Raw genomic sequence first — 11,771 nt, 5'->3', positions numbered from 1 at the left:
TCGTCGTTCATGCGTTGCTCGTGCTGAAGCCTTTTTGATGGCGAGCAACGTAGTTATCATAGATGTTTTAGGGTTAGCATTGTTCTTCGTATCATATGTTATCGTCGTGCAACCCTAGGCATCTAGCCGCCCTTACGCCTATCTTGGGTGTAAGGGCGGCACCCCGCTTGATCATTATCTAGTAGATCCGATCCGTTATGATTGCTCCTTGTTCTTCAAGGATTAGTTTAATATCTGCATCGTTAGGCCTTACAAACGGGTTGAAGGATCCAGTGGCGCGTAGGGTGTAGTTTGCTAGCCCTAGACAGGATGTTCCGAGGATCAACTTCGTGTTGGTTTTTAGGCCTTGTCTAGGGTCGGCTTACGATCACCGTGCGTGGCCGCGAGGCTCAATCACGAGTAGGATGTTCCGATTATGCGGTGAAAACCCCAAATCGTAGTAGGTCGTTTTAGCTTTATCTTGATCAAGCAGGACCACCATCTGATCGTACACCTCGTATGGATCATGGGTGGATCGGCTCTTTGAGCCGATTCACGAGACAACCCGAGAGCCGATCGAGGCTCGTATTTAACGTTTACGTGTATGCCATGCAGAAACTAAGCGAGGCATTCTCCAACACCTTCCCGACCGTGTATAGGTCAGGTGGCACGCCCTTGCATCAGCATCGGACGTGCGTGCCGAAGGCTTTGCGGGCCGTCGCTCGGAGGGACCAGGGGCTAGCCGTAGTCCCGGGAGATTCCCGGCTCTACGGTGTTGCCCGCCGCTGCCCGCCGGTGGGTTTCGACTGCAACACATTCACGCACGCCCGGTGGGACAATCTTCGACATCAACCGCGTCGCCATCTACATCCGAGATGGCGGAAGGCACTCCGGTCAAGTACGAGGATCCGACCGAGGAGCTCAAGAAGAAGCATGACGAGATCAAAGCAGTCCTCGAAGCCGACCTCACTCGGCTCTTTCCACTGAACCCGCTCACATGGCATTAGGTGGAAAGGGTTCTCACCCGAAGGCGCTCGATGGAGTGGACCTGTCCACCCCGTCGAAGAACGCACCGGTCGCTGCGTCAGGAGATCAACTTCATGGTGGCTCATTCGCTGCACCGCCACTCGAGAGCACCAGTGAACACTCCGGAGCGTGTCGCTCCGCGCGTGATCCAGAAATCATGAGCCATCGGTATTCTCCGTCGGGACCAGCTCTGGGGACTTACCAAGGAGAGATGCCACTCCAGTCCCGTCCACCGCTGCCGTTCGCGTTGGCAGCATCAGAAGTGCCGAATTCATCGGCATACGTCGTCTACAAGATCGGTGGTGACCCTAGTGACTACCAATTCTTGCATGAGGCGCCTAAGGAGATCCCGCACGGATACACGTGCGCATACGTGCCGGACTGCAGTAGGCTGGGCGCTCTCAAACCGAGCCGCAACGGCGGGGACTCCGGAACAGCAGGAGGAGTTTCGTGAACAGATCTTGAGAAGCAGACGTGGCTGGCTAAGTACGCCACCCCGACGAACCTCCAGAGCTCAGCTCCTGCAGTTGGCTCAGAGCTGGAAAAGCAAGCATGGCTGGCTAAGTATGCCACCCCGGCGAACCTCCAGAGTTCGACGCCTGCAGCCATCACCGCGGATCAGATTTGTACAATTCTGAAAGACCAGTTCGGCATGATGCCGAAAAGGAGGACAATCGGCTATTCCAAGCCGTACCCCAACGAGTACGAATTGATCCCACTACCACCCAAATATCGGCTCCCTGATTTCACCAAGTTTAATGGATCGAGATGGGTCCAGCTTCATCGAGCATGTGAGCCGATATTTGGCGCTGGCTGAGCACGATCTCAGCATCGGACGAGCTGCGTGTGAGGTTCTTCGCACGAGCCCTCACAGGATCGGCTTCGGGTGGTACACATCGCTGCCACCAAACTCAATCCGGACTTGGAAGCGAGTTGGAAGAGCGAGTTCCACATACGGTATCACTCGGAGGCTTCGAGGCTGGTATTGCCGATCTAGCACAAGTACGACGTGAAGCGCAGGGAAACAATGGCGGGAATACGTCCAGCCGCTCAGGACCGTTAGGAACCGATGCTATTCGGTTCATGTAAGTGAAAAGAAGCGATCGAGTTAGCGGTGGTGGGTCTCTCATCATCGATCAAGGACGTGGCCTCCCAAGCGAGACTACCCTTCATCGGCGCACATGGTGCGAAGCCATCGGCATATGAACAGCGCCACCCAGATGTTTACCAGGATAAATTCAAGCGTGCGGTGGTCCTGGTTGAGGCGGATGAAGATGAAGGTGCTGCGGGAGATCAAGAGGTAGCAGTGGCTGAATGGACTCAGGGGGCAAGCCCCGTGTCCTGTAAATGGGTTAAGCCACAAGGTCCTCCAAAAGGGTTTGATTTCGACGTGACCAAAGCTGAGCAGATTTTCGACCTCTTACTCAAGGAGAAGCAGCTAAAGTTACCCGAAGGCCACAAGATCCCCACGGTGCAAGAGCTGAACGGAAAGCCATACTGCAAATGGCATAACACGTTCACCCACGCCACCAACGACCGGAGGGTGTGGCGTCAACAGGTCCAAATGGCGATAGAACAAGGGCGGCTAATTTTCAGCCAGTACGCCATGAAGGTCGACACACACCCCTTCCCCGCCGTTAACATGGTGGAGTATACTTACCATGGAGGGTGCCAGCCAGATTTCTCGTGCAATATCAACATGGTAGGACCTGGGCACCACTCTGGTAAGGACGAAGATGAGGGCAGCTGCTCTCATAGCAAGGACACAGAGGAAGCCGCTCCATGCGATCGGCTCCATCACGATGGCAAGCGCTACATCACAGAGGGAGAAGTGAGGAACGTAAGATATCAGCGACCTCTCTCTGATCACCTCCTCAACAAGTATGTGGGTCCATACGACCAACGCCGGCGATACAACGACGATGATGAAAAAGGTCGTCTGGCTAGGGACGACAGGAGACGTCGTCGGCATGATCGCGACGAGGAGCGATATGAGCGCCACGCCAATGAAAAGTTGAGAGAGCAAGACGACGTGGATAGGCACTGGGACTGCCCCTTCTTCAGACACTGCTGGGATTCGAGAATGAGCCGATTGCCTACAATCGGCAACCGCCGTAATGTAAACAAAAGAAGAAGGATGCAGGCTAACGTGTCCGTGTTCAAACGTCTAGGGCCTCTCCTGCCTCGGAACAAGCATGCCGAGTCCGCTCGGGTGGAAGATCTCGAGGAACTAGAGGACGATGATGAAGAAGAAGACAAGTATCATCGGCCAAGGTGGTGCCCTGATGGGCTCAGCCGTTCCCAGAAGCGAAGGGTTCAGCGACTACGTGGGTTGGAGGAAGCCGAAAGGTTATACCTACACACGTTGAGGAAGGCACGGCCTGATCTGGCCACCAAAATTCAGCGAACCCTGGACGAAGAAGGTCGGCCACAAAGGAAAGAGTGGCGCCCCAGACAAAAGAAAGCCGATGATGAGACATCGGCTGGCACAAACATGGTCTTCATCCTTCCAACGGAGTTTAGTGCTCCAGATTAGACGAAGCACCTCGTGGCACAACTTGATCGCGGCCCACGGCCGGTCATCTTTGAGAAGCCACGCGAACGCATCGACGTGACAAAGGATGGGGTTAGGCTGGTTTTATCCACCGGCCTGACCGTGTAACAAGAGCAACATCGATGGACAAACGTGGCGATGCCGATCCAGGTGATCGGCCCCAAGGATTTATGGAGGAACATTGCAAAACCTTCATCGAGCAAGCAACATGGAGGCCGATTCCAGCAATCGACCAAAATTATCCTCACCATTCATTCTGCCTGGGTTCAACGTTGATTTAATGGGCAATGGGTTTGCGTCGGCTGATGCACTGGAAGAAATCCACATTGTTCTTAACAGAGCCGACGTTCACATCGTAGTGCCTTGGCTAACCACAGAGCCGATATCAGCAGTTACCTGGCAGAATCGGCTCGGGGGGCACCTAATCGGATGAACATGTGCGATACATGTGCAGTGAAATATTGGGGGCCGATAGGAAAAATCGGCCCGTAAAAAATTCGCATGATATGCGGCCGATGCACGGACATCGACTTGAGGATCTACCGATTACGTGTTCAAAACACAAGGACCTCCAGCTCGGTGTCAGAGGAGTTCTGTTTCTGAGCCGTTTGTGATCATCTGCAATGTCGACTTTCAACGGAAGGAAGGTGATCGGCTCTGGCTGACTCTGCGTGGCAGTTTTCTCTATGTGTCCTCATCACTGTTTTCACCTCGACTGAGGCTCGGGGGGCAGCTGGCCTGGTGGATGCTCTGTTTTTGGAAGTCGATTGGGTGGCCATCGGCTAGTCCTGCGTCGCGATTTTCGTCAAGGGTGGTGATCCAGCAGAACTCAAACTCATTGGTCGAAAAGATGAAGGATAGATCACGAGGGCTTGATGCGCCGACATCGGCTTATTGAGCATTGACCAAGTTCACGATCACCCCGTGGTCGAAGAGATGAAGGACGGATTATGAGGGACTGATGCGTGGCCATCGGCTCATTGAGCATTGGCTAAGTGATGATCGGCAGAATCAGTATGAGGGGAAATCGGCTAAATTGGCATAAAGGAAATCGGCAAAATCAAATTGGGGAACTTCTTCATTGATAAACGAGATTTCTTACATACAAGAGCTGATTGCTTTCAAAAGGAAGTACTAAGGGGATACATTGCCCCGTCTACTACTACTGATCCTATGCTGAGGGTCCTATCTACGGGCCGTCGCTGCCCTCGTCGTCGCCGTCGTCGCCGCTGTCGGCGCTACTCCCGGCGGGCTCGTCGTCGCTGCTGTAGCGGCCGCCGGCAGGACCTTCGTTGTCCTCATCCTCCTCGTCGTCGTCATCGTCATCGCTATCGAAATCACTGAGATTCCCCGGCCAGGGGCAATGGCGCTTGGTCGGCGGTTCGTCGGAGGAGGTGTCGTCCTCCTCCTCCTCCTCCTCTTCCTCTTCCTCCTCCTCCTCCTCGGAGAAGGTGAAGTCATTGCAGGAGAGGCGATCGTCATCGCTCTCCTCCTCCGTCTCCCCGTCGGCGAGGAAGCGGAGGTCACTTTCCCCATCGGTCGAGGACTTGTCGTCCTCTGACCAGATGGAGAAGTCGTGACTCGGCTCATCCCCGGCCTCGATGGCGCGGCGGATGTTGGCCGCGTGGGCCTCTGCCGGGTTCCACTCCGGCGTCGGCTCGCGGGAGGAGGAGGACTCGATGGAAAGTCCCGATGAGGCGGGGGAAGAAGAAGACATGGTGGCGCAGGAGGGCTTTTGGAGTGCTAATGCGGAGAGGGTGAAGAGGAGAACTGTTCGATGCGGTTAAATAAAAGAAGATGGAGTGGAGGTTTAATGTTCGAGCAGTTTTCGAGGATGTGGTGCCAAAAAACTGTCAAATCGTGCAGAGAAGTTGAGAGAGCAAGTCATCATGATGAAAAATGCTGCGACGGTTCTGCTCTGCCACGACATGACCCCTCGAAGGAAAAACAGAGTGGTTTTGAAATTATCATTATCAAAACCAGGGGGGCATGTGTTATCACCAGATTTTGGCCAAATCAGGAGATAGGCCATAAGTGAGATGGGCTTGAAGGATATACGCGTTGAGGATCTCTGAAGCGGCCTGACACGAAGAAGTTGGGCTAGTTTGCCCGTGTATCTGTAACATAGTAGGATGCGTGTCGGTTAGAAGGAGTTTGGGCTCGTGCCCGGTTGGGATTATTCCCACGTTAGAAAGTCCCCCGGACTATAAATATGTATCTAGGGTTTATGAAATAAACAACAATCAACGTTCACCACAAACCAATCTCGGCGCATCGCCAACTCCCCCGTCTCGAGGGTTTCTTCCGGGTAAGCACCATGTTGCCTAGATCGCATCTTGCGATCTAGGCAGCACACGTTTATTCGTCGTTCATGCGTTGCTCGTGCTGAAGCCTTTTTGATGGCGAGCAACGTAGTTATCATAGATGTTTTAGGGTTAGCATTGTTCTTCGTATCATATGCTATCGTCGTGCAACCCTAGGCATCTAGCCGCCCTTACGCCTATCTTGGGTGTAAGGGCGGCACCCCGCTTGATCATTATCTAGTAGATCCGATCTGTTATGATTGCTCCTTGTTCTTCAAGGATTAGTTTAATATCCGCATCGTTAGGCCTTACAAACGGGTTGAAGGATCCGGTGGCGCGTAGGGTGTAGTTTGCTAGCCCTAGACAGGATGTTCCGAGGATCAACTTCGTGTTGGTTTTTAGGCCTTGTCTAGGGTCGGTTTACGATCACCGTGCGTGGCCGCGAGGCTCAATCACGAGTAGGATGTTCCGATTATGCGGTGAAAACCCCAAATCGTAGTAGGTCGTTTTAGCTTTATCTTGATCAAGCAGGACCACCATCCGATCGTACACCTCGTACGTATCATGGGTGGATCGGCTCTTTGAGCCGATTCACAGGACAACCTGAGAGCCGATCGAGGCTCGTATTTAACGTTTACGTGTATGCCATGCAGAAACTAAGCGAGGCATTCTCCAACACCTTCCGACCGAGGTATAGGTCGGGTGGCACGCCCTGCATCAAGCATCGGACGTGCGTGCCGAAGGCTTTGCGGGCCGTCGCTCGGAGGGACCAGGGCCAGCCGCAGTCCTGGGAGATTCCCGGCTCTACGGTGTTGCCCGTCGCTGCCCGCCGGTGGGTTTCTGACCGCAACAGCATCCAAATCCTTGAGCCAAAAACTATGCCATTTGTGTCCACCATACCTACCTACTACATGGTATTTTCTGCCATTCCAAGTAAATACTTCGTGTGCTACCTTTAAACAATTCAAAATTTATCATCTCTTATTTGTGTCAATGTTTTATAGCTCATGAGGAAGTATGTGGTGTTTTATCTTTCAATCTTGTTGGGCAACTTTCACCAATGGACTAGTGGCTTCATCCGCTTATCCAATAATTTTGCAAAAAGAGCTGGCAATGGGGTTCCCAGCCCCAAATTAATTAACCTTAATAGACACTCCTCCATGGTATGTGATTGATGGAAGGCACCCGAGGATTTGGTTAGCCATGGCTTGAGAAAGCAAAGGTGGGGAGGAGTGTCATCTCTAAATAAAACTAAAATAAAAAGACACTCCTTCATGGTATGTGATTGTTGGAAGGCACCCGAGGATTCGGTTAGCCATGGTTTGTGAAAGCAAAGGTTGGAAGGAGTATCACCCAAAAATAAAATAATCATGGGAGCCGCTCTTCGAAAGTATGTCTGGCAAGGGGGTTAGAGTACCCACTACCATTCGTTGACAACAACAAACACCTCTCAAAACTTTACTTTTATGCTCTCTTTATGATTTCAAAACTTGAAAAGCTCTAGCACATGATTTATCCCTGCTTCCCTTTGCGAAGGGCCTTTCTTTTACTTTTATGTGAGTCAGTTTACCTACTTACTTCCATCTTAGAAGCAAACACTTGTGTTAACTGTGCATTGATGCTTACATACTTGCTTATTTGCATTCATCATATTAATTTGTGTTGACAATTATCCATGAGATAAACATGTTGAAGTTGAAAGCAACTGCGGAAACTTATATCTTCCTTTGTGTTGCTTCAAAACTTTCTACTAAGAATCTATTGCTTTATGAGTTAACTCCTATGCAAGTCTTATTGATGCTTGTATTGAAAGTACTATTCATGAAAAGTCTTTGCCATATGATTCAGTGGTTTAATCATTATCTTTACCATTGCTTCGAATCACTTCATTCATTACATATGCTTACAATAGTATTGATCAACATTATGATAGCATGTCACTTCAGAAATTATCTTTGTTATCGTTTACCTACTCGAAGACGAGTAGGAACTAAGCTTGGGGATGCTTGATACGTCTCAAACGTATCTATAATTTCTTATGTTCCATGCTACTTTTATGATGATACTCACATGTTTTATACATACTTTGTGTCATATTTATGCATTTTCCGGCACTAACTTATTGACAAGATGCCGAAGAGCCAGTTGCTGTTTTCTGCTGTTTTTGGTTTCAGAAATCCTACAAAGGAAATATTCTCGGAATTGGACGAAATCAACGCCCAGGGTCTTATTTTTCCACGAAGCTTCCAGAAGACCGAAGGAGTTACGAAGTGGGGCGACGAGGCGCCGCCACGCCAGGGCCGCGCGGCCAAGGGTGGGGCCACGCCGCCCTGTTGTGTGGGCCCCTCGTGACGCCCCTAAACCTACCCTTCTGCCTACTTAAAGCCTTCGTCGCGAATACCCTAGTACTGAGAGCCACGATACAGAAAACCTTCCAGAGACACCGCCGCCGCCAATCCCATCTCGGGGGATTCAGGAGATCGCCTCCGGCACCCTGCCGGAGAGGGGAATCATCTCCCGGAGGACTCTTCATCACCATGATCGCCTCCGGATTGATGTGTGAGTAGTTCACCCCTGGACTATGGGTCCATAGCAGTAGCTAGATGATCGTCTTCTCCTCATGTGCTATCATTGTTGGATCTTGTGAGTTGCCTAACATGATCAAGATCATCTATTTGTAATGCTACATGTTGCGTTTGTTGGGATCCGATGAATATGGAATACTATGTTATGTTGATTATCAATCTATCATATATGTGTTTTTTAAGATCTTGCATGCTCTCCGTTGCTAGTAGAGGCTCTGGCCAAGTTGATACTTGTAACTCCAAGAGGGAGTATTTATGCTCGATAGTGGGTTCATGCCTCCATTTAATGCAGGACGGTGACGAGAAAGTTCTAAGGTTGTGGATGTCTTGTTGCCACTAGGGATAAAACATCAATGCTTTGTCTAAGGATATTTGTGTTGATTACATTACGCACCATACTTAATGCAATTGTCTGTTGTTTGCAACTTAATACTGGAAGGGGTGCGGATGCTAACCTGAAGGTGGACTTCTTAGGCATAGATGCATGCTGGATAGGGTCTATGTACTTTGTCGTAATGCCCAATTAAATTTCACACTACTCATCATGATATGTATGTGCATTGTCATGCCCTCTTTATTTGTCAATTGCCCAACTGTAATTTGTTCACCCAACATGCTTTATCTTATTGGAGAGACACCACTAGTGAACTGTGGACCCCGGTCCATTCTTTTACATCGAATACAATCTACTGCAAACATTGTTCTTTACTGTTCTTCGCAAACATCATCTTCCACACTATACATCTAATCCTTTGTTACAGCAAGCCGGTGAGATTGACAACCTCACTGTTACGTTGGGGCAAAGTACTTTGATTATGTTGTGCAGGTTCCACGTTGGCGCCGGAATCCCTGGTGTTGCGCCGCACTACACTCCGCCACCATCAACCTTCACGTGCTTCTTGACTCCTACTGGTTCAATAACCTTGGTTTCTTACTGAGGGAAAACTTGCCGCTGCACGCATCATACCTTCCTCTTGGGGTTCCCAACGGACGTGTGCTTTACGCGTATCAAGCACCCGTACTGCAAATCCTCTTTATGCAAAGGTTGAGGATGATGCTGCCTCATGGGTCCCGCATGTCATCCTCTCGGAACGATAAATGTTTATTTTCTTGGATTTTTTACCAACTGATTTTTGGTTTATTTTTTCTTTCGAGCCCCAGCTGCCTTTAAAACGTTGACGATGCTGCTGGCTCATGGGTCCCCGATGTCAGCCTCCCCGTACAAGAAACATATGATATCTTGATTATTTTGCAGACAATAAACAGTGCATTTCGCTCTGAGCTTTGCAAACAGATATATTAAATCTTTATTTTCACATAAACAAACTTATATGTTGAATGTCCTTGTTTTTTGTTTTTTCGAAACATAGGACTTTCATGTTTTGGAGTGGGCTGAAATTGTACGAGTCAAAAGGCATCCAGCACGATAGTTCGAAAGCCCAGATGGCCAGATACAGCCCAATTGAAATATATTTTTTCTTGGATTTTTTGACCCCCTGATTTCTGGCTACTTCCTTTTTCTTTTGATCCTGTGCCGCCTTGGAAACGTTGAGACCGCTGCTGCTAAATGGGTCCCGCATGTCATCCTCTATGTACAATAAAATTTCTTTTCTTGGATTATTTTCGGGTCCTGATATTTGGTCACTTGCCTTTTTCTTTCGATCTCATGCCGCCTTTGAAACATTGAGGAAGCTGCTGGCGCATGGGTCCCGCATGTCATCCTCTATGAACAATAAAAGTTTCCTTTTTGGAGTTATTTTTTACCCCTAATTTCTGGATACTTCCTTTTTCTTTTGATCCCCTGCAGCCTTTGAAACGTTGAAGACTTTGCTGGCTCATGGGTCCCACATGTCAGCCTCTATGAACAATAAACATTTCCTTTCTTGGAGTTATTTTGTACCCCTAATTTCTGGATATTAGCCTTTTTTCTTTCGATCCCCAGTCACCTTCGAAACATAGAGGACGCTGCTGGCTCATGGGTCCCAGATGTCAGCCTCTATGAACAATAAAACTTTCCTTTGTTGGATTTATTTTTCACCCTCTGATTTTAGGCTATTTTGCTTTTTATTTTGATCCACTACCGCCTTGGAACCGTTGAGTAAGCTGCTGACACATATGGGGCCCGCATGTCGTCATCTATGTACAATCAACTTGCAAGATCTTGGAGCGAAAGAGCTTGTATTAGTGGGACCCATATGTCATTCTCTATGTACAATAAAAGTTTCCTTTCTTGGATTATATTTTGCTCCTGATATTTGGTCACTTTCCTTTTTCTTTCGATCTCATGCCGCCTCTGAAACGTTGAGTAAGGTGCTGGCTCATGGGACCCGCATGTCATTCTCTATGTACAATAAAGTTTATTTTCTTGGATTATTTTTACCCCCTAATTTTTGGTCACTTGCCTTTTTCTTTCGATCATGTGCCGCCTTTGAAATTGAGGACTCTGCTGGCACATGTGTCCCACATGTCAGCCTCTATGAACAATAAACCTTTCCTTTGTTGGATTTATTTTTTACCCCTAATTTCTGGCTATTTGCCTTTTTCTTTTGATCCCCTGCGGCCTTTGAAAACGTTGAGGAACCTGCTGGCTCATGGGACCCGCATGTCATCCTCTATTTTCTATAAAAGTTTCTTTTCTTGGATTTTTTTCACCCTCTGATTTTTGGCTATTTCCTGTTTCTTTTGATCCCCTGCCGCCTTGAAAACGTTAAGTAAACTTCTGACTCATGAGACCCGCATGTATGTACAATCAACTTTCTTTTTTTTGGAGTTTTTTTACCCCCTAATTTCTGGCTACTTTCTTTTTCTTTTAATCTCAAGCCGCATTTGAAATGTTGAGACCGCTGCTGCAAAATGGGACCCGCATGTCATCCTCTATGTACAATAAAGTTTCATTTCTTGGATTATTTTTGGCTCCTGATATTTGGTCACTTGCCTTTTTTCTTTCGATCTCATGCCGCCTTTGAAACATTGAGTAAGCTGCTGGCTCATGGGTCCCACATGTCAGCCTCTACGAACAATAAAAGTTTGCTTTCTTTGAGTTATTTTTGACCCCTTATTTCTAGCTACTTCCTTTTTCTTTTGATCCCCTGCCGCCTTTGAAACGTTGAGGATTATGCAGACTAATACAAGCTCTTTCTCTCCAAGATCTTGCAAGTTGATAGATTAAATCATGGAATTATTAGGATATGTTTTAAATTTCAAATCCACTTTATGAATTTTTTAAAATATCGTTACCCATGTGGGTATGGAGCGATCAAGGATTTTCATATTGGGTATGCGCATTTTCAAAAATTGGAACCCAATAATTCAAAATAAATAAAA

This window comes from Lolium rigidum, chromosome 3 (genome assembly GCF_022539505.1).
Source record: "Lolium rigidum isolate FL_2022 chromosome 3, APGP_CSIRO_Lrig_0.1, whole genome shotgun sequence".
Taxonomy (NCBI): domain Eukaryota; kingdom Viridiplantae; phylum Streptophyta; class Magnoliopsida; order Poales; family Poaceae; genus Lolium; species Lolium rigidum.
This window is presented reverse-complemented; position numbering follows the sequence as displayed.